The 24,869-nt window shown below is 38.6% G+C and overlaps 1 long non-coding RNA gene across 1 annotated transcript; it reads left to right on the forward strand.

Moving 5' to 3' along the window:
• On the forward strand, positions 1-9,421 carry LOC122650016. The gene is made up of 2 exons (XR_006331362.1): positions 1-406; positions 9,147-9,421. It is a non-coding gene; the product is annotated as an uncharacterized LOC122650016 (long non-coding RNA).
• Positions 9,422-24,869: the final 15,448 nt, after the last annotated feature.

Below are 24,869 nucleotides of genomic sequence, written 5' to 3' on the forward strand. Positions count from 1 at the left end.
ACATAGGGATTCACTTGCTACCCAAGGAGCTGGCATTTTAGGTTACAGGGGACTAACCATGTCTGTTTTTCACATTTAATGCATATTGGTAATTTTTTGTTTGATGGTAGATTTGACAGAATGAAACTAGATCAGAATGTGTTTTTGTTGGACTTACTGTTTCTGGCGAGGGTTCCATCTCATATCAAGTTGATCAAACTGCCTAGGGAACTGTATTTTATTCTTACGGAGATTTCCTCTTGGGCTGGAAATGTAGATTTCAAGGGCTTTTATTGGACCATGAGAAGATCTTCATCTTGCAGTAGATTCAAAGGAGCCTTTAGTTATCCACTTTGACATAGTATTGTGGCATGGGTTACTAGTTTACCACGTCTCAAGCGTTTTCTTGGTGCTGTGTTTCTACTAGGTAATTGCCTATGCTGCTGAAATCACGTGTCCATTTGCTGTTGTCATGCTGTCTTCTGCAATTTTTCTTAATGTATCAGGCCTCGTATATAAACACTACACTATACATCTTTTATGGTTTTCTTACTTTACCATTCTCATTTTGTGGAACACTTCTATTTCCCAGAAGATAAATTTTGAGATTTGGAGTAGCTTAATGTAATGATACAGTGGAAAATAATATTCCATTTTTGTATCATACAATGCTAGGTTGGATTATACTGTTGAATAATTTCATTTGTGCAATTTCTGTTTATATTTAGTTTTGTATTCATTTAACAAAATCTTTCACTCAGGATTAAAATAATAATGAAAGGAAAGATATTTGTCGAGTTGGTTGTTATAAGAAATAGGTTCCCATTCCTTTGGGTTAGCATTAAGGATTCATGTTAATTTAGCAACAGTGGATCTATCAGGGATGAAAGCAGCCTGGTAGCTCATCAAATCATCTATTACAAATTTAAGTTTACTAGTAATAATTTTTTTAATAAACTTATAGAGGAGATCCACGAGAGAGATTGGATGAAATGCAGAGATAGAATCTCCACCTTCCTTCGAATTTATGAATAAGACAAAAGAATGTGTGAATTTGGCTACCTTAGCCGCTGTCAACTTAGCATAAGACTGTGCTTCTATCCATTTGGTAAAGTAGTTAATGACTATTAGAATATACTCATGACCATTAGAAGACTTGGGGTTACCTGACCAATTACATCTATGCCCCAATTGGCGAATGGGTTAGCATTAATGATTCATGTTAATTAAGCAAATTGGTCCTCAAGGTATAAGTAGTTGGAAGGCGTTAGGGAATTTTAGCAAATTTCTATTAAACATAATAATTCAGCTTGACAGAATGTTAAACCCAAAGAGAGGAAATACAAAAATAATTGAGAGCAAAGGAAACTAGGGTTGGATCAAAGTAGAGATTACAACTTCAATAAAAATGTGCCAAAAAGTACTAAGGTTGATATCGTGTTACGTATATATGTGAGGTGGCAGGGAATAGTTATTGGTGTGGGTAGTTATTTAGAGTAGCTGTTAAGTAGTTATTTATTTTGTGGTTACTTTGAAGTTGTGTAATTATAGTAAATGGGGAGTTATATTCTGGGAGTTACATTGTAAATGGGAAGTGATGTACGAGTGAGGGGAGATGTTATAGAAGGTGTGATAACTATTTGTAAGCCTATAAAATAGGCATTGAAAGGGAAGGGAAACTTGGATAAACTTTGATTCCCTATATTTTCTCTATGGCGAAACGAGGTGTGGCTTCCTCCATAAAGCCAAGAGGCCTCAGTAAAGCCAAGTTATCCTATTAATTATCCTATTTTATCTCATTGTTTAATAAGGGAGTCAGCAAAATTCAGTGAGGTAATGTGCAAAATGGTAGGGAAGATTTTAAAGGAGTTGTTATGGTAGGCTGGTTGAGTTATAGCAGAGCTGGAGGTTGTGGTTTCCTGGGTGATATATGGTTTATGGCTATAGAAAATTTGAGCCTGGATACAATGGATGTTGGGCTATGGGTTAATGCTAGGGTAAGAGAGTTTAAAGTATCAACTGCCTGGTGAGAAAAATTAAAAAACCTCTTAATGATACCTGAAGGTTTCAGAAAACCATAAAGTTCTTTGAGTGCATCAATAATCTGGACAGCGGAATAGCTCAATACGCTAGGGTCCAATTGATTTGACACTGACTATAAATTGAACTTCACACTTGGATTGGCTTTCATGATCTTCATATGAGCTCGAATATTCCATGTGAACAGTAGGCCGAAATATAAGACTGGCCAATAGGTCTTATTCCCATTGGTGACTAGGTGGGTTAAACTGTCCAATCAATATGCTGATTATGTATGTACGGTATAGAAAACCAGTGTCCATCAATAAATTATATCGGACCGATAAAAAACCCTAAATTGAGGTTTCAGGTTTCAAGGGGGTGTATAGAAGACAATCAGAACTGTTAACCTCCAAATTTTGATCAAACGTCAAGCTTTTAGTAGAATTTCCAACTGAATCTGTCATACTGTTATTTAGATTGCCAAAATCCAGATTTCACAGTGTGTAATGGTTTTAATTTGATCAATAATAATATGCGGTCACCCTACACTTAAAGAGCTAATTGGAGGAAAGACATGATAGCTTAGGCTTCCTATCAAGTATGAGTGTATGACCTTTAACAGAGTTGACTGAAGGGTAAGGATCCATGTAGCCGGCCCTCTTTTAGTTGGGATAAGGCTGAGTTGTTGTTCATGCTTCACTTGCTGTCTCCAAAAATAATAAAGTTTCATGCAAACCTACATTTATGTAGTTTTCCAACATATATTTGTTCATTTAATCAAGCCACAAATTATTAATAAAGTCTCTTGAAGTAGTTTCTAGCTCATTCCATTCATAAAACTCAAGAAACAAATGGGCAATGTGGCAGAGATAGCTGCAATTCTAGATGAATAACTAGCGGCAGAGCAGAAGCTTGAATGACGTATGAACCATGTCTGTGACCTTCAAAGACAATATTTTCTATTCAAGAGGGGAAGGGGGAGGGGTTGGGGGGAAAAAAGAAGATTTTCTTACGATAGACATTGTTGACTTAATCTAATTCCATAAAATTGATTAGGATGCTTCAAACTGAACCAGTTCCTACTAGCACTATTACAAAAAGATTCAATAAATAAAACCTGAAATAGTGAAAACATGTGCTTTACTGACCCATTATTGGGCTTTATTACTCTGCCCACACAGATAAGAGACATTGATAGCAAAGATTTATTAGTCTTTATGCTGCTCAAGGATAGTATAGTTGCTCTTTTATGGAGGAATGTTAGAGCCACTGGCTCACCTAGTATCATTAGGATTGTGAGTTGTTGATTTGCATCACTTAGTTAGCTTTGCTGCAATTTACCAGCTTAGCCATTGGTTTTGACATCAGTCTTATCAGTGAGTGTATATCAAAAGTTTCTTTAGATTTTTTATTTTTATACTTTATAAGAAATGATGGTTCTAGAATAGACTTGGTTCTCTTGAAATTAATAAATTCAACCTGACCCAAATTCTTTTAGATGGATTGAAACTGAGAAATTCTCTACAACCATAAGTAAAAAAGGGTTGTGCATGGGCTGATTGACTGCAATTCTCCATGTATCAATCTGCTGATTAATCATAATAAGTGTCCCAAGTGTGGGGAGCTCTTTGAAGCCCTCGATCAATGTAGACATAGGCTTAATCATGGGCTAATTCTTCGCAAGTGAATCAATGGCTTTTGCATCATGTCGGTAATGAATTAAATATTTTTTCAATTTTTTTAAATCATTGTTTTATTTGTAGATACATTGCTTGAAGTTTTACAAGGACCTCTCTAATTTGCTTTGCTTTTGGGGTTTTGTGGAGAACAAAGTGTTTATCATGAATGTGTAACGTGGCTACTCTAAAATCTATTATAACTATTGTCTGGGAAGTCTGGTTTGCTGCTCTTCAAGTTTCTCACCTGGACTTCCTCTCCGTTGTCAAAGAAGCCTGGGATAAACCAGTTCAAGCCCATTCCACTACTCCCTTGAAAACTTCAGAATGTCAAATGTGCCGGCAAAAGTTGGAACTCCTCCTTTGTTCTTTATCTGTCGAGACAAGCTTCCAAAATATCCAATTGAGGCTTCACTATGGCATCCTCAATGCCCCCCTCTCTAAAGAAGAAAATGTGATCTCTTTGGATCTCTCTTTGGCTGCTCAGGAGGAGAGTTTCTTAAGGCAAAAGTCTGATGTTTTGATCAGGGTGACTCCAACACCGTCTGCTTTCATAGGTCTCTGAATGCTAGAACCAAGTTTAACTCCATCCCCATGCTTCTAGCTAGAGACGGGTCTTCTCTCTCCAGAGTGTTGCAGACATCAATACATAAGCAGTTGGGTAATTTGCAGAGATTTTTTGGCCTTCTTCTACAGCCTCTTTTGGTCCAATCCCTGAGGGTCTTCTATACATGTCCATTCCTACCCACCTCAATGGTTCTCTCCTAGCTGTTTGCTATAAGGAGATTTTGGCTCAACTTTATCCTAGTTTTGCTGAGGGAGGAGCAACCCCATTTTTCACTTTAAATATGCGGATTTCTTACTTTTTGTAGAGGATTAGATCCAGTAAAAGGGGGTCTATGGCTGTCTGATATTTGACACCATCATTTAGCCATTGCAATTCTTTCCTGATAGCGGGCCACATGTATAGGACCAACTAGGGGATTGGTCATGGCCTGGAAGATATTTTAGAGGCTTATAAAGGCCTATTTACAGGCCAAGGTCATAAAGGCCTCTATGAGATCCTAATAATGTCATGGCATTCTCAATTATCTCTTAACTTAGCTATGTTAGGCTTCTCTCTCACAAGGTTAAGAGAGCCCTTGGCCCTGATGGATTCAGTATAAGATTCTTCTTATCTTGTTGGTACATCATTAAAGGAAAGGTCCTATTAAGGCTCCCAAGAGTTTCTTCTTCAACCCAAGCCAGATCAAAGGGGTTAACAACTGCTTCATTTGTCTCATCCCCAAGAAGGAACATGCCTTTTTCTATGATTGACTTTAGGTCCATCTTCCTATGCAATCTCTTATACAAGTTCATTGCCAAAGTCCTTGCAAACAGGCTGCGGTTGGTAGTTGACTCTCTTGTTAGTGACAACCGATCGACTTTCATTGCTTGTAAGAGTATCTCAGATAATGTTCTTTGCAATGGGCTTGTCAAAAGGCTTCGATAGAAAAGGTCACTCTCCTGCTGCCCTCATAATGATTAACATCCACAAAGACTCTTAACTCTTTGAATTGGGTCTTTATTTCAGAAGTTATGCTCAAGATGGCCTCCCCCCTCCCCTCCCAGTTTTTGTCAATTGTACCCACATCTACATTCCTCTTTGTGCTTCTCTGTGCTTTTCAATGGCAGTCTGACCTGCTATTTCGCCTCCACTGTGGGTATTCTCTAGGGATGTTCTCTCCCCTCATTCATCTTCTCCCTATCCCTTGAAGTCCTCTCCCAAAGTATCCAAACTAACATAGACAAACTAGAAAGGCCCTTAAGCTATCCAACCTCACTTTTGCTGTTGATCTCATGATCTTCTCTAAAGTGACCATTGTTTTGATTGGAACCATTATGTCCTGTTCGCACCATTTTGAGACTCGTCAACCATTTAAATTTTCAGTTATTCTTAGCAGGGGTATTTCCTTAAGTGTGTGAGATAAGATGGGGTGGGGGTGTGGTGGTGTGGTTACCTGCAGGGAGTGGATCCAAATTCATGGAATCGCTCATGTTTGCCTTCCTCTGGAAAAGATCCAATTAATCCAAATTCCTCAACTCTGTTAGTTGGGCTGCAGTCTGTCTTCCCGATGATGAGGGAGGTTTGGGCTTGAGAAGAATCAAAGAGGGTAACACTGCTGGTGTTATCAAATTGATTTGGAAGTTTGTGATTAGGAAGAAAAGCATTTGGTTAAAGCTTGTGGTAAGAAGAAAAGCATTTGGGTTTGTTTGGCTTACTCTGGTCTTCTTTATAACAACTCTATTTGGACGGTTTCATGTATCTCTGATGCTTCATTGCTTTGACGGAAGATCTTGAATCTCAGATCTATTGCTCCAGGGGCCATTACCTCCAAGATTGATGATGGTGCGTATACATCTCTTTGGCTTGACAGCTGGCACCCTATGGGTGTTCTCCTGTGCAAGAGCCATTTGCAATTCGGGTATTAGTAAGCAGTTCCCAGTTGCAATCATTATTCAGCACTATGATTGGGCCCCTTCCACAACTTTCTCCCCCCTTTTGTCCGCAGTTTGGAATGTCTTGCCTCTCATCTCTAGAGGGGCTTGTGGTAGGGGAGATATGATTGTTTGGTTAGCCTCTAATTGGCCTTTTCAGCTCTAACTCAGTTTGGGAATTCATTAGAGCTTGTGGTCCCTAGTCTTCATTGTACAAGATAGTTTGGTTTATGGGTAATAGCCATCGTCACCTTTTGGGGGTCCCTATCCAACTGCTTCCCAACGTAGTAATGCGTTATTCACCGTTAGATTCCTTTGTCCTTGTTGTCTCTATTCGAATGTTGTGGAAGAGGTAGACCACCTCTTTTATGCTTGCCCCTTCTCCTCTGCTATTTGGAAAGGTCTCTTGGGCAAATGCTAGCCATGTAGAAGAAAAACCCTTCCTTTAGCGAGGGAATGGAACTGGGTGAACTTAACATATGCTGGAAGTCAATCTGTGATGTCGTTGACAAGTTAGTCTTTGGTGCCACCATCAACCATATTTGGATTGAGCGTAACCTCTGAAGAGGGTCCTCTAGCTCTAGATCCTTTGAGCAGATTTGGAAATCCATCTCCTTTGAAGTTAGTAGCAAGCTATCTTTGGTCCCGTCCCCCCCACCCCCTCATAAAACAGTTGATGATACCCCATGGAACAAGCTTATTGTTGTGTCTTGGGGCTTGCCCATCACCTTTCTGCAACCCTCTATCCCCTCCTCCTGATGGCTGGGTTTGTGCTTTGCTTTTGCTCTGTTCTCTTGTGAATTTTCATTTATGCCTTTTAGGTGTTCCCTCTATCTCATTTTGGTAATACAGTTTTTTCTTCATAAAAAATAAAATAAAATAAAAAAAAAAAAATAAAAAAAAAAACCAATAGAAGCAGTTGGAGTTAAGAAAATGAAGTTGGTAACTTTGTTAAATATAAAATCGTAGGTGGACCTTCCGAGACCCCATCATATATAATAAGAAGGTTTTAGCTCTCTAACTAGGCATGTAAACGGATCGGATTCGGCTTGGATACAGATCGTATATGATTGGATCTTGATATTCCCTGGTCTAATGCGGATACCTTTAAACGGATTCGGATGCGGATCAAATTCGGATTTTCGAACATCCATTTACATCTCTGCCTTGTGTAACTCGGGCATTCCTCCCCTAGCGGATACAATTAGGGATGTAAACGGATCGGATTTGGCTCGGATCCGGATCGGATGTGATCGGATCTGGATATTTCCTTGGCTGAATACGGATACTTCTAAACGGATTCGAATGGATTTTGATGCGGATCGAATTCGGATTTTCGACCGTCCGTTAAAATCTCTGCCTTATGTAACCCGCACCTTCCTCCCCCTGGCGGATACAATTCACTCTCAATACATATCTCTTAGCTCACGATTCTCTTTTCCTCATATTCTAGAACCTGTTGAATCTTCAAAAACCCTCAAGATCATTATTTACTTGATTTATTGTCAAGTATTTGAATTTTTTTTCCGGACCGATTTTTATCGGATTTTTTTCCGGATATCTCTAAACAAATACGGATGTCCCTAAATGGATACAAATGCGCATTGGATTTGGATTTTCGGTTATCCATTTACACATCCTTATGACTCAACACGCAATTATTGTATGGCAGACTACAAACTTTCATTTGTGTACATTTTATCATTGGGGAGTTAACTTTTGCTAGTTGACAATTCTGAACTGTTCAGAAGTTTTGACATTCAGATAGGGGACAAAAAACATTCTATAGTAGATGTCTTGCAGCAATATAAGCGCTGTTATTTATAGGCAATTTGCTCAGGCGGTCATGCAAACCTATGCTATGGTTTTGTACCTCGAAAGTTGACTCCAGGCCCTTTGAAGCTGTCATGTGTGTATGCACCCAAATACATGTTTTCTACTTGGCTTAGACTTGTCATGGGATATTTATTTTAACATCTTCAAATTATGTATTTGACATTGTGTGACACGTAACATCATATGCATATAACTACAAATAACCACTGAAATAATTGTCACAAAGGGAAACTAGCCTAAATTTCTTTGATATTGATTAAAGTGTGATAGTCAGTGTAAATAGTAGAAAGCAGTAAAATAATATCTACACACATTTTGTTATGGACTGCTGAAGCCTATCAAAAGAAATTTCCTCAAGTTGCACACCCTTTCACTTTGAACATGCAAAGACACATAGTTGAGTGCTTTGTCAGACCTTAGCAATGGTTTATGGTTTTACTACCTATATACCCTGGATTGACTGGTTACATTGAAGATACTTGTTAGGAACAACAGTTGCATTGAAAATACTGGTTAGAAACAACATGGTAAAACATTTAATGCTTGTATGAAATATGCGGTGGGGTTAATTTCACTTGTAGGGAAAAACTTACCCTTAAAAGGTATTTTTTTTACCTTCATTCTTAACTTGTTCTTGTTTTTTTCTTTTTATTCCAAAGTTTTTCTGGTTGGATCGCATAGGGGCAGATATTTATACACCTTTCTTCCAATTCTGGCCTTTTTATTGCATATCTGATTAAAAATTTGGGTCAAGAAATTTCGTTTGACTATGATCTGTCCACAGAGAGAGTATGAAATAAATCATCACACAGCAGATATATATTTATGTTGTGTGTCCATTTGGTTGTGTAGGAAGTATTCTTCCCTTATTTATTTTGGTTTGTTCAATTGTAGGGAAGGGTGTTAAAAGTGGTTATTAATCCATCAATTATCTACGATTCCTATTCCGTCATGAATACCTAGGCATAAGATAAATCCCAGAATATGTTGCTAATAGCAGTGGTGGAAAACATATATAGGTGAGGCAGATGCATTGGAGTGCCCTATTTGTCATACTCTTAAAATTATGGCTGACCTACCTATAAAATTCCTGTCATCATTTGGCATCCACTTCGTATCTGGGAGCTTCTATAGTCATATTTTCTTATCATACAGGAAATCCTTAGCTAGAACGCTGTTCAGACAAGGAGTAAGGGATGGATAGGATTGTGACTTGCCTATGATTGCCTAGAATTCCTCTTGTTCCTCATCCCCAAATCAGTTAAGGAGCACCCAAGGAATTTGGTATGTTTCCTTACATCGCTTTTGTATAATGAATTTCATTGGGCTTTTCAGGATGTTAGCAGCTGCCTGCCATGCGGTTAATGTAACATGAATAACTGAAACTCCTATAATTTCATCTTAAATGTACCATAGGAATTTTTTTTGTTCAAGCGGTACTACATCGTATGCTTTCCACTGAATTCTTGATGCTTCCTCTGACTGCACTCTTCTTTTTTAAGCGTCACAAATTATAGCTTGTGTTTCTTTTAGTTGTCAATCTAGCACAGGTAGTTAGACCATAAAGCATTCAAACCGTTTGAGTTCCAATAGTTTTATGTGTGATTTAGATGATTTTGACCCTAAGAACAATGCTGCAGTTAACGTGAGTTAATCTTAATTGAACTCCAGATGGGGATGAATGACTCCCCCAACCACATAGAGGGAAGACAAAAAAAAAATTTATGAAGATCTTTATAACTATTACTATTTTCAATCTTAAGGGTTTATTAAGAACTCATAAAGAAGTGAATTGATTGATGACCATTTAAAAAAGGGAAAACAAGTATAGTTTAATCACAGACCAGTCTAATTGTTTCCCAACTTTTAAAAGACTTGCATGCTTATAAACTTTCAGGGTAATCATAGTTTTATCTTAATGGGTTTGCTTTATTGATGAGTTCCTTTCCATCTTTTGTTCAGGATCCAGTCCTGTTGAGGGCCACACAGAATAATGGCATTTATTATTGGGATCCCACATTACATTGCATAGTTGTCGGGAGGACTAGGTGACCCAAGACGCTTGTCTAGGCGCGCAGTATATGATTATATGTGATATACCAATGAATTTTATATAATATACTTTTATGCAACATAGAAGTCATATTAACGCAATATGATATAATTATGCTAGTAGTAATGACCTTTTTTAAGCATCAGAAAATAGTAATGATCTAGTATGAGAAAACCAACATATAATTAACGAAGTAGGATAATTGTGAAGTGTCAACCATATTCATAAAAAAAACAAACAATAAATATAAATCAACGCAAACTTGTGAAGTGTCAACTAGGAATGCTGTTGCCTTCGACCCAAGAAAGAGCGTATACAACTGGCAGGGCCTAAACAACTATGTTACATTGATATTGTTTATTTATTGGATGTGAAACCCAGTGTATATAAAGACCTGTGCTGTTTATCAAGCCATTCTGAGTGGCAGCTCTACTCTGTTGCCATTGGAACTGCTTGCTTTTTTTTTGGGGTGGGGAGAGAAATAGGTCCTACTCTATCCTATTCTACGGCGTAGGGGTGGGAGAGGGAAGGTGTGAACCCGGAGGCTTGAAGCCAAGACGACCTGGTAGTGATGGGCTTCCATGCACCACAGGCTACCAAGTATGCTAGGCACTTGTTCACCGAACTGCTTGCTCTTATATGCTAGTTGATTGGGGATTTTTTCTAGGTGCTTTCTTCCCAATTTTGACCATCGGAAATTGTTTTGAGATTGACTTTGATAGATAGGGGAAGTGTTAGAAAGATTAAACAGTGTTACTTTTTTGCACTTGCATCCTCTCTTTAACAATACAAAAAACAGTTCTTGTGATAATTTTTGAATCTTAAGTTGCTTGTGGCATTGACGCAAACAGACGTGTTTATAGATGCCTGTTCCCCCTGCTGCTTCAGAGGTATTCCTTGGATAGATAGTTGAATTGGTTGATCAAGTAAGGTTAAATTGATGGGTGTTTTCTTGTTTATGTTTCAAATACGTTGTTTACAAATCATAGTCTCCCTTCTTCAATTTCTCCATCTTTTATTGTGTTTTGATCTGTTATAATGTGCGACTAACTCCACCAAAGAAAATCAAATCTCTGGTAATGGAATCCTCCATGCACTGCATCCAATATGCCACATGGAAGGATGATATATTAGTTTTATACAGAAGGAAAAGGTGTCAGGTTTATATACTTTTAAGCCATGCAAATGCATAACCAATGATGTTAATATCTGTCTCTGAAAATTCTTTTGTACATAGTACAAACCTTCTTATTAGATTAGTTGTGTGGAACCTCAAAAACATACCATATTAATTGGACAGAGTCTATGGATTATGCTGGCTGGTAGTTTGTTCTACTATCTAGTCCATGATTTCATGTGCATCCGAAGAATAACTACCTTTTGGATTTATCCTATTTTTTTTTTCTAAAGGGTGCGTCTGTCTGTAACCAAGCAGGCTACAAACAGCAGTTGTAATTGGACTTTTTTTGCCTCCCATCTAATGTTGTGGCTTTATAATAGAAGTTCCAATGATGTGATTGAGAGAGTTTGGGCCGCTCTCCCTCTGCACCCTCCTCGCCACCTCCTTTGCCATGGGTGGAGTTGCTTGCTCCTAACTGACCCTCAACATCTGCACCCTTATATACGGTAGAAACACCACCACTACACTTTGTTGCTTTCTTTTTCAGTTTGGTGCGTCACCTGTGGAAGCTTGCTTTTCTTCTCTTCCCTTCCCTTTATCCCTTCAATAACCATCTAGGCTCTATGCTGTGCCTTACAGAAAAAGTAGTAATTGCATGATTTTAGAGGTAGAACACCGTGAGATCCAACAGGAGGGGTAGGGGTGGGAGATTCAGAGGACGAGCCATTGGAAGAGGGAGGGAGATGGGAGGGCTAGGCTGTGCCTGCATGCGTTCTCATGTTGTTGCTGCAACACTCTTGCAGCGCTTAGTCGTTTCTCAGTCTGCTCTCAGCTGCCATCTTGCTGCTGCGATCTCAGCTACTTTCATTCCCTGTGAACTTTGAATCTGGATGACTACTCATGCCCACGGTATTCAAATCTCTGTTTGGACTTTGGATGTGATTGGAATTTGAAGTTTGTAAATATGAGCTTTGGTGTTTGATAGGCCATATACCATGATTTTTAAGAAGCAATTCAAGCTGGCCCAATATTAGGTTTCATTCAATTGATTTATTTTGCCAAGGTGATGACATCCCTCAGAAGTCAGAGAGTGAACTGGTAAACGATGCTGTGTTTGTGTTTAATGCAGAGCGATGTTGAACAAAATGAGACTTGGACCTGATGGGACCAGAAACAACAAAAGCGCATGAAAACATAGGAAAGACCCCATGGCTTGCAAATCTGTCCTCCCAAGGTCTTGCGTGCCTGACCGCCCTACTATAAACCTCCATTGCAACGACGTAATGCTGGACCTCAGCTGTGGGAAGATTCATGAATTTGCAGCATATGTCACTAGCCCAAAATCACTTGTCAAGTGAGATCTTGCCAAAACTTGGTTGGGCCCATAGGAATCTCGTAAAGTTCCATCTCTCTTGGAACCACTCTTAGTGTTTCCCTTTGACGTTTGTGGGGCATGCTCTTCGCTACAGATCCTCAATCCTCTTCATGAGCCTGTGGCTCTGGTGAGTGGTAGTGTTGATATTGTGTAAGCGATTGTGTGCCAGCTGCAAATGATAAAATGGTACAAGCTTGAGAGAGAGATATATGGAAAATTACAAAAAAAGCCCCACCTATAAAGAGAAAGAAACATGAGGGGTAAAAAAGGAAAAAAATGGTTACGACAATCAATTGTAACCGTTTCGGTTACAAATATATTTCCCTTTTTTCAACCCTCCACCATATGTATGTTTCTATGTTTGTTGTGGTGCAGCCATTTAGTGTCTTTTGTCTGTCTGAAACTAAAGTTGGCATGAATTTCTGAATTACATTGACACATTTGTTTTTAAATGGTCCGCATTGTCATTAAATTACTAACTAGAAACTCTACTCTGTTTTTTTAAAAAGATATCCTATGTTCTTCTGAATTTGTTCCAAGTTGAAATTCTCTTGCTCTTGCATAGGCATCCCTTATCTCATTAGTGTGGGCTCCTGTGCAGTCTTTTTGTTCTCTTTTTTTTTTTTTTTTGAATATCTGATCTTGCTGCCTTTCACCCTTTAAAATTTCTTTTGTTAATTGGGGATGTTGATTATTGTTATGGGAGAGCGATTTTGATGTTTTGCATCCATTTTGTTATTCCTGCACTTTGATTCTCACTGAAAAACTTATGGGTATTCTGAGATGCTCTTCTTTTTGTCTTTCTTCTTATAGAGGTTTTTTTCTAATTTGTTGGTGAATTGGCATGGTTTAAAGTATATTGGTACGTATTGTATTGATCGATATGTATCAGTATTGTTTGGTTTTTTTTTTTTAATACATGGACCGTCTCGGATTGTATCAAAATTTATGGATCGATATGGTCGATACGATTCGATACAACCGATACATATCGATATGTCCAGTAAAGGGTTCTGTGGGTGGTTTAATATGTATTAACTTTAATTTCGTAAAATGGATCGAAGATGACAGTCATATACTGATATCATCGTCCTGATGTGACAAGGGGCATTCTTACCCTTTAAATGCTTAGCTTTTGGTAAGTTGTAACCCTATGTTGTTTGTTAACTATATTTTTCTAATGAAAAGTTATTTTTCAGGGCTAGAGGGGGGGGGGAAGGGAGGAGTTCGTGTTTCAAGATTTTGTTCTTACTGACCATATCTAGAAGCTCATATGCTTTGGTTTGAAGGGAGATGACAATAAGTCCTGTGGGGGTAGACAAACCAATATTTTTTTGCCTCTATTTTTCCTTTGAGCGTGGGGTATTAAACAATTTTTATATTCAAAAGGAAGGATTAGCGACATGTGAAATACCTAATTTTACATTTCAATCAACTAAGGGAGTTCTAAGGCATAAAGTTACTTGAAAATTAGATTTTTTAGGGCATAGAGTTCCTTGAAGATAGGATTTTTTAGAGGATGCGGTCCTTAACAATGGTAACTTTGGTCGTCTTTATAACTGATATGGCTAGGCAAATTGAGGTAAAATTTTATTTTTTGGGTGGATGGAAAATATATTGAAAGAAAAAAGTGAGTACCACAACCAGCCTAATAGGCCAAACAAGAGGAGGTGCTGCACAAAAACTAAGAAACGTCAATGAAGGTGATACAAACTACTGGGGATGGGGAGCAACAAGTGGAAGATCCCAACAGCAAGATCCCTCTTCCTGACATTTCTTGTGACTAGCCAAAGATGATAAAAGGCCAAATCTGTTGTAGTCTGCGAAGAAGCAGTCCACTTTTTCTCTTTTCTTTCCCATCAGATTTGATAAACCATAGTTGAAAGCCAACTTAACAATTAAGTCACTAGTTGTTTTACCATTAAAGTTCCTCAATACCTATCTCCATTCCCTCAAAAAATGTTTAATCTCTCTCTAGTGGGGCATAATTCTAGAAAGGATTCCTTAACAAAGAGATTTGACACAAAATGAACAATGCTCAACCATTCCAGTATAGTTCCAACAGAGGCAGCATTTTGATTGATTAAGTTCCTCTTTTGAAGCAGACCTAGGGATGCCCCAGTAAGGAATGATATGATTCGGATTGAAGGAGTTAAAAGAGCTAGGGGCAGACCTAAAATTACCATAGGGGAAGTGGTGAGGAAGGATATGCATGGCCTAGATCTTTTACCAAGTATGACCTCGGACACAGCCTATTGGAGAACAAGGATTCATGTTGCAGATCCCATTTAGCTGAGTTTTTCTTGACCTGCTAGGCTGTGCCTACTTCCTTTACTATTTTTCATCTCTTTCTTTTTTTTCTTTTTTTAGAACTCTGTTTTTCCCACTTTGTTCTGTTTGGATCCATGTAGCCGGCCCCATTAAATTGGGATAAGGTTGAGTTTTTTGTTGTTGTAAGTTCTTCTTTTGAAGGAAGTCATGGGTTGGGAGCGGTGTGGTCAAAGCTCTCCAAAGCAATAAAGCTGTGGCAAGGGATATTGGAACTGAACCAGATCAATTTTAACCAAAGGATTTTTGGAGCTTTAGATCTTATTAGATTCATGGCCGAAGACGAGGAGAGCTTCTTTGAAGAGTTTGGAAGCCTTTGGACTAAATCCCCACTACGCTTAGTACGCAATTGAATGTTGCTAAGCTGGGCCTACCTCCATGAGATTTAGAGAATTACTTTGACTAGGATATGAAGAATCCTCACGGAAAATGGAGGAAACGTTTGCTAATTGATTAGAACTAGCATCATACCTTATACGATCCCCGAATTTAGAAATCAGGATTCTGAGAGGGTGTCAATTGTCAAGCCAAAGATAAGTATCACAACCAACCATGTCACAGACAAGCCGATCATCATTAGGATAGGAGGCAGTCCAAATGGAATCGGATTTCACCTCACAGACAAGCATTTTAAAGGATTTTCCTCCAAACACAAGGATCATCATTAGGATAGGAGGCAATCCAAATGGAATCAGATTTAAGATATTTGGAATAGACCCAATTAGTCCAAGTACTTTTATTTCTAGATGCAATTTTCCATGTAAGTTTGATGATTCTAACAATTTTTTATTCTTTCACCCTATGAAGGCCTAACCCATCCTCATCTTTTGAAAGGCAAACAGTTGCCCAATTGACGGTATAAAGAAATCTAGTGTTCCCCTGGCCTTTTCAAAGAATAGAAGGCATAATTGACTCAATCACAGAGATGGTAGATCATAGATGAAGTCAAAAAATTACCGTACTAGTAAATACATCAATTTTGCCCGACTAAACTGAATAGTTCTAAATGTCCCATGAAAGAGATGATATTACTCTTTTAAAGTTGAAGCCTCTTATGAAGCCTATCAAGGATAGGAGAGCAATGAAGGGTCGAAAGCTTCGAAGAGATTAACTGGAAACCTAAATAGGTGATAGGAAAATGACCCTTAGGGATTCGCAGATTATCTAAACGTTGAGCATTAATGCCAATGGGAGCCCAAACAAAGCCAGCTAGGGATTTCTAATGGTTAATAAGAAGGCCAGACATATCAAAAAAATATTTCAAAGCATCCTTTATTGCAGATACATATGTGATTGAAGCCTTTGCGAAGATCGTGAGATCATCAGCAAATGAGAGATAGGTGATTTTTAGAGCCTTATGTTAGAGTGGATACGCGGACGCGAAACGGATCGTATCCTACCAGTAGAAACACCATTCTAACAAATAAATAAAAGGGAATTTTGATCGTTACTTGAAGCTTCACAGATGTAAAGCCTCTACGTGATCTTAGCCCTTTCTCTACGAGTCCTTCCCACATGCACAACTTTGCGTTCCCAAGTGCAAGGTCCTCCACACCAATAACGTTTTCTTAGTATATAGAGGAGTGAGAGTGAGCCGTTTCTCCCCTTTCGTGGATGAATCAAACTCTTGTCTATTATTTGAAAATCCCTCACTAAAAGGAGTTTATGTAACTTCCCACTTAGTCATAGGGGTTTCCTAATTAGAGTGAATGACTCACCAAGTCAAATCTTATCGTACAAACAAGACTTTAATTTATTAGGATATTAAATAATGATTATTCTTTTTCCCAACAGCTTACACTTGGATCGGCTGAATTTGTTTCGGAACAGTCTTAATCTCTAACTTTTGGACAGACCTTCCATTGCAGTGGAGAACGACAACCTTGATGAAAACTTGGAGTTAGAAAATCATTTTTTTTGTTTGGGGGGGGGGGGGTTGGAAACCGTTGACCAAAACTGAGAATTTGGTAGTTGAAATAAAACAATGAATCCAATGAATAAATATCAAGCTTTAGAATAACATCAGGAGGATCATTCTTTCTTTCAAAACCCTTTTCATGTCAGTGGAGGATAATATCAACAATGGATCTATCAAGGATGAAAGCAGCCTGATAGCTCATCAAATCATCTGTCTATTAGTAATAATTTTTAAAAAAACTTATAGAGGAGATCCATGAGAGAGATTGGATGAAATGCAGAGATAGAATCTGCACCTTCGAATTTAGGAATAAGAGAATAGTACGTGTGATTGATATTATTGGTCCTTGCCGGTTGATAAAGAAGCTTTGAATGGCATGGATAAGGTCTTTCAGAGTGTCCCAAGCTGCGACAAAAAAACCGAAGCTGAAACCATCTCTACCAGGAAAATAATGGTATTTAAGATTGATTGTGACATGGGAGACGATGAAATTATTGGTGTTACTTGTTTAATAAGGAAAAAGTTAAAAAAAAAAAAAAAAAAAAAAAAAGAATATATTTTTATCGTATCCTGAGCTTATCAATCCATAATTCTGTTTGCATATTGACTGATCAGATGCTTCTAGGATGTGTTGATGAGCCAATTAGAACTAATTAGCTCGTTACCATTTTCTTGAATTGTTCTTTGTAATCCTTCCTTGTTCAAGGAAAATCTCAGTTATGCTTTTCTACTTAATATTCCTACACCTAAAATGCTCCTAGTTCAATGGCTTCTTCTACAGGAAGCTGACTTTTCTTGAAATGTGTGATGTGTGAGGTATTTGAGGTTCCTGTTATTGTTTTCCTTTCCCAAGTAGTAATACTATGGGTCTAAACTTTGTATCTTGTATGCTCTCTATGTGTTATTCAGTGAAGTGTCAAATTTTATGTTATTTCTGTTTGGAATTGGACCTCGATAACTGACATTGTTTGCACGTTCCATGGGTTCTTTTTCCTGAATTTTGAAAGCCTGAGCTTTTTAAAGATGTTGATTTAAGGATCTGAGATTGATAGTTACCGATGGGCATAGCTGCTATGCAGTGCATCCAAAGCTAAATCTTGGTCTTGAACTGTTTCTCTATAATCAGAGTGGTTACATTGGTTGTATCATTTGATTTTGTTGCTGCCGCTTTGGGGCTTTGGGGCTTTGGGGCAGTTAGGGTTTCGTTAAAAAACCAACTGGAGTCGAGCACAAGACTAGTTTTATGTTGCACAATCAATAAAATGTTGGTGAAACTTTGCATTTTTTGGCTACTGGTCCATGGGGAGAAGCTATGTGGTCCACTTTGTTTGAGAACAAATAGACTGAAATCCTAAGTTAGCCATGTCAGCCATTTCGAAGGAGACTTGGCTGCAGGATGATTTTTCTTTTTTTTTCCTGTGGGTGGGGAAGGGGAGATGGAGACTTGTGAAAAAAAAAAAAAGGGTTTCAGCATCGTCTGGTATCAGATGGAATAGGTTCATTTCTATCTATTTGATCTAATTGTGCACCTAACCAAACATTTGTAATCGCAATTTGTTCTGGCCAGTAGCGCAATTTGGAATGCATGCTTATCATATTAGAGCTCGTCAGGAAGTACTTGGGACTATAATCATTGGAGGAACAATACTTAATCCTGAGGATTGTCAAGGTTGGCCGATTGTGAGATTAGATGATTGCTGACAGGCAGTGTATCATGTTCATGGCTGACCCCAGTGCTTTAATTTTTTGGAATAAAACAAAGGACAATCAAAAGAACATGACCAAAAGTCGATCAATAGAAGCAGTCATCAAATAAAAGAGAATAAGAGTTGAGGATGCTAGATTAGCTGGTAATGAGCAAATGAGCAAGTGGTAAAGACCCTGGCCCCTGGTAGGTCTAGGTTTCCAGCTTACCTTCCCTCATCTAGCCTCCTCACCCCCCTCACCCGGAAAAAAAAAAAAAATAAAAAGAGTTCCCATGGCCATTTGAAGCTATTTTGCTTGTCCAACTAAATTACAAGTTTGCATCCCATAGACTTGGCACCTTGCATGTCCTATTTTCAACTAACCAGTTTTCTCAAAGTTTTACCCTACTCTATTTTTGCTCGTGTAGTATACTGAACTTGTTCCTCACTGGTAAGCCAAGTCCTATAGCCTATGCTAAGGTGGGGTGAGCTAGCAACATCAGTAGCTGTGTATACGTAGGTGAAAAGGCTGCACTGAAACCATCCATATAGGATCAGAAATTCACTTGAGTTAATCTGTTTAACTTTGATCCATAATTAGGATCTATTTTAAATGTACATTTGGAATACTTTCTCTTTTAGCACTCGGGTGAGTCGGACCCAAAGGGTGGAAAAGGGATGATAATAATGATTGTCACCGATGGGAGAGCTTTTCAAGCATGTATTGATCTGTTTAAATTTGGTTCAAGTAAATATTTTTCCTTTAATATTCGGGTCTAAAGGGTGGAAGAGGGTAGTAGACAAGACCAATGATCATCTCAGACAGACAATACAACATTTTTATAAGTAGTATTTTCCTACCATGAATCTGGGAGTATATGTTTATAACACTACCAACAACAACAAACTCAACCTTATCCTAACTTAATGGGATTGGCGACATACATCTTAACAAAAACAAAGTAGGAAAAACAAAGGGATCGCTTGATAATCTTTTTGTTGTTTTTGTGCTGAGAAACAGTAAAAATAGTTTTTTTTCTGTTCCTGTACACAGAAACAGCTTTTGTAGCGTTTGGTATACCTGTTTCCAGAACATAATTGTTAAAATCTGTTTCTGGAAACATGTTCTTATGCTGTTACCAATAATTACAGAATTGCCCTACCATTTTTCTAAATCAAAATAAGAATTTTGGATTATTACAATCAATATTTTTAAAATTTAATAATGCATGTCTTTAAGAATGTACTTTTAGCTAATAAAAATTAATAACGACATTAAAAGTAGTTAGTAGGGTTTGAGCTAGATGCCGTCTATCTGTAAGCAGTTTGAACAGATGGTTAATCAAGAGGAAACTAGTGAATATAAATAACAAGAAGTAACACCATTTCCTACTTTTTTAGTGGATAACACATAATCTCTAAATTCTAATAATGTATACAGACACAGGTAGGGGTGCAAGTTTGGCCCTGTCGGTCTGAACCCGCTTGGCCCGCCCCGAGTCCGAATCGGGCATGGGCTTAGATTTTTAGCCCTGAGGGTGCATTAGGGTTAGAATTTATGGCCCTGAGTCAGGGTTGGGTTGGGTCGGGTACGGGTTGAGCTCTCGGGTTCAACCTGATCCTGATATTGGCTCTGATTTTTTACCCTGATTTTGGTCTTGATTTTAACCTTGATTTTGGCCTTGATCTTGACTGTGATCTAGACCTTGATTATATATAATGATAATAATCACAATATGATATTATATTATATAAGAAATTATTAATGTAATAACTAACAATTAACAAGGGTCTGTTATTTATCAAAACATAACATGACACCAAGTCACCAATTACTATTCTTAATCTCTTTCTATTATTTTTATTTTTTTTAAATAAAATAAGGTTTATAAATTTGGCTTCTAAGTACTATATATATATATATATATTATAATTTCTAATCAGGGTTGAGGAACTCCAAAAGAGGCAATAGACATGGTTACAAACCTTCTTTGCTGAATAAAATTAATACACATTATATGTTTGGGAGAGCCTTGAGGAACTCCAAAAGAGGCAATAGACATGGTAACAAACCTTCTTTGTTGAATAAAATTGGATGAAGAGATAGAGTTTAGAAGAGGAATCCCTTTTGTATAACATGTGGTCTTTCCACAAACTACTTTCAACATCGCAAGAAATAATAGAAGGGAATCTTAATACAAACTTACAAATAGTAAGCACACATTCTATTGAAGCATAATTTCTGTATAGCCTCATTGCTTTGGCCGATGCAACTCTTTGAAAAAATGGGGGAAACTAGAGGGTGCCGTTAGGGTATTGGGGAAAGTTGATTTTTGGTCGTGGCCTCGTCATGGGTGAAGGGGTAAACTAAGGGGGTTAGGGTATTGGGTTTGGGTCATCGAGAATGGGTTTTTTTTCCTTCTGCCTTTTTTTTTTTTTTTTAAATTTAAAAAATACAGATTCACGTTTTATTCGTGTTTAGAAAGGTTTTTCATGCCATTCCCCTTTTTTGCCGTTGCTTTGAGTACAGTTCGGTTGTTCTCGTTTTAAATTCCAAAAAAACGGTAGGGCGTTTTATTTGCGTTTTAAATGCGAATAAACTAACAGAGGTTTTGACTGGGCGAATCGCCAAGAATCGAGTCAAAATTTTTGGAAAACCTGGTCAAGACTCAAGAGTCGTGTAGAGTCTGTCAGTCTGTACTCTTAACTCTGTAGACTAGGTCAAGGTAAAAAATTAACGAGATTGGGTCATAACTCATAACTCATAAATTGTTCGAGTCAAATAACGCTCGGTAGTTTTACCAGAGTAATGATAAACTCGGCGAGTTTAGTCGTTTTTAAGTAATTTATACATATTTACTGCATTAAAAATAAAGATAAAAAGCGTGACTCATCTTGACAGGGTTTGACAAGGCCGAGTCACCAGGTTTTTTTGGAAGACGAGTCGAGTCAGAAAACTTGGTTTTCCAACTATATTAGAAAACAAAAAAAAAACAAACAAACACGTAAGTAAGGTGACAGTTACATCCGTGCCCAAACCTCAGCTTAAAGCCTGGTCTAACCGGCCTGGTTTAACTCATGTAGAATCAACGGTAGAGTACTCCAAGGAGTTATGGGCAATGATACTCAAACCGTCCCACAAGATCATTAACCTTGAGATGGGGGAGGTCATCGAGGATAGGTTCATCGACAAGGACAGGGTGAAGTTTGTCAATAAAGGAGTGTTCTTGGCGTACCCTCCGCAGGCGGACCCACAAGGCCCAGCCCGATTCGATGTACACCTTTACAACGATTAGGAGTAAGCCATTATTCTTATGCCCCATTTATAGCATGAATAATATTACATGTAGATGATTTAATGGGCTTGGATGGATAGCACCTCTTTAAATTGAAGATAGAGAGGGCCTGTGGGCCACATTAAATTGAGGCCCAATGACTTGAACCTGAACCTGAACCTAAGGTATGGTGTCCAACCAAACAAACCCTTGAGCATTTAGGCCTAAGGACCAACACCCAGCCAAACATGCCCTAGTGACCTTTTGGAATAGATAGGGCTAAGGCCACTATTCCCATCTCATTCTAACCCTAAATCGATTTGGGAAGGAAGAGAAGAGAAGAAGAGAAGAAGAGAAAGAAGGAGAGGAAAAAGGAAGAGAGGAGGGGAGGAGGACTTGCTCACTCATCACCCCCATGTGGTAAGTTCCTCATCTAGCCACCATTACTTCTCTCATCTCCATTAATCCCTATATTCTTGGATTTGGGGTGGTGTCCTACCATTAATGGCTTCACCAACCTATTGGAGAAACCATTAATGGAAGGTACTAAAACCTTCTTGATGTGGTAAGTGAATGCTTCCTTCCTCCCCATTTGATTACCTAAGCCATCAATGCCAACTCTAGCTCAAGAATACATGAGCTAGGTTTCATTGATTCCAAATCCATCACCCATCTCTTGTGTAAGATTGGGTTTATGAACCCTCTTGATGATAAGACCTAAAACCCTAGGTTAGGGTAACATTCTCAAGCTATCATTGTATGGCATAACCTTAAAACATACCCATTTGAGCCATGAAACCAAAGCTCCAAGCCAAATCTTCAAAATGAATTTGTTTATGTAAAAAGGTAGATGCAGTCGGGCTAAAACGGTAGGAGCAGCCCAGGTGACCTTCCTACCTTTTTCTCTCGGTGAAAAACTATAGGAGCAGTCCAGAAATGTTCCTACCGTTTTACAATATTTACATTTTTAAACCCCTATTGATTCCTACCCTTTTGGGGACCTTAGCACTAGTCTCTTGTGTGTCTTTTTGTGCGTCTAGGGCACCCAAACACGGGGGTCGACTCGCATTTCAGTGCGCCGGATCACTCATGGCTCGATCGAACCGAATCTCAAGGTGAGGAAATCGGATACCCGAACCTATGTTTTAAACGTGTTATGCTTCATGGTTGTGGTTTACCTTTATTTACATGCATGAATGGTTATCGAGAATGGTCGATTAATGGACCATGTGTGTAGGAATATATTGATTGAAATGCATGCATATTATACGTATATGCTAAGGTGCATTGTACTTTCAATTCTTCTATTGCGATACGACATTGGCATGAGAGCATGTGGTGTGTGTGTGTTGAGATAAATAACATTATGTGATGACAATGAATGTGGTTACATGGTTGTGAGAATGAATGTGACGTTATATTGAAATGTGAGAATGGTTAATGATGATAGAATGTGTGAGTATGATGGGATCCAAGTACCGTAGTGTGCGCCGGGCTTGGGATCGATAATTATATTGTGACTGTATGTGTGCGTGTAAAGCTAGAGGGAGCAAGATGATAGCGAGCCCGGCGGAGGGGCTATGGACTCGGCTTCTGGCTTGCACGTGTACATACCCCCCTTTCTAGGTATTAGATGTTGTTGGTTAGGTCGATATCGTACCCCGTGCTACGACCCTTGCCAACAGGGGTTTACGTGTTGGATAATCCCCCACGGGGACACCAAGGTGTACCGATTGAGGTGCTGGGAGCAACGATTCCTATGTGAGGACCAGAACCGTGGCAGTGGGGTTAACTTTGGGGGTTTGCTGGGTAAACCAGTGTGTACCGATTGAGGTGCTGGGACCGGCGAGTCCGATCGAGGACCGAGACCGGCAGACTCCCTGCGCAACTCAGGTTTGACATCGTCGGATAGGTCATCCGCGTGTGAGAGATGGAGGGCCGAGGATGCTACCTAGGGCGTTGCAGTAGTACTATACCCGACTTAGAGGTTAGAGTTAGGTGCACATGTAATCATTGTTTCATGCATCATAATATTATCATCCATGCATGTTGTAGCCCTTTGCATGATTCGATTTACTCATTGGGCTTAGTGGAGCTCACCCCTCGTGGAAACCTTTTTTTTTTTAGATGATGATGCAGGTATGATGGAGCCAAGCGGCTCGGAGCCCATGGCCCCTGAGGGTGGCAGTGGCGAGGACTGGTGGACCCCTGAGGAAGGGGAGCATGGACCAGATTGTTACTACAAGACTTGCTACTTAGGAGAGTAGCTTCTTGAGATATTGGGCCAGTGGCCCCCTTTTGGATATATTACTCTTGACTTAGATATTTACACCCCCTATTTTTGGATATTTACTCTAATTAGATATTTACCATTTTATCATTTTGAGTCCCGTCATGAAGAATGTATTATTTATATACATTATAAGAAAAAACGTCTTTTACGGCGTTTTTTAAGTGTCGCCATAGCCTAAAAAATTGCCACTCTATGCTTCAGTGGCGTTTGTAATAAACATTGCACATATTTCGTCAAATGTACCGTCAGAAATGTATCACGGCGTTTATGCCTTATGCCCGTGTAAGTATACTTTCGTCGACGTTTGTTAACAAATGTCGCCATATATACTTTATACCGGCGTTTTCTGAAATGCCGCTATAGATTAGTAAACGTTGGTATAATATAATTTATTTGCGGCATGTTTACATAAACGCCGGTAAAATATCCTAGAGCGGCATTTCTTAAACGCCGATATATATTGCTAAATGTAGGTTATTTGCGACAGTTGTTTGTAAACGCCGATAAAACATATGGCAGCGGCGTTTCTTAAATGCCGTCATATATGGTCGATTTTAGATTATTGCGACGTTTGATAAATAACGCCGCCAAAAGTAATATATATATTTTTTTGAAAACTATTCTCTGTGCTGTAGCACAACTTGCATGACCACCCTGCCCCCTGTTTCATATATAATATATATTCATTTCAGACCATAAAAATACACATTCATCCACATAAAGCAGTAATTTTACTAATGCCCAACATCCACTAAATATGAAATACCAAACATTAAAAAAGTATTAATTCAATCTCAACTTAACGAGGAAAAAAATAAACCCCTCCTGGTT

This window comes from Telopea speciosissima, chromosome 2, assembly GCF_018873765.1.
Source record: "Telopea speciosissima isolate NSW1024214 ecotype Mountain lineage chromosome 2, Tspe_v1, whole genome shotgun sequence".
NCBI classification, from domain to species: domain Eukaryota; kingdom Viridiplantae; phylum Streptophyta; class Magnoliopsida; order Proteales; family Proteaceae; genus Telopea; species Telopea speciosissima.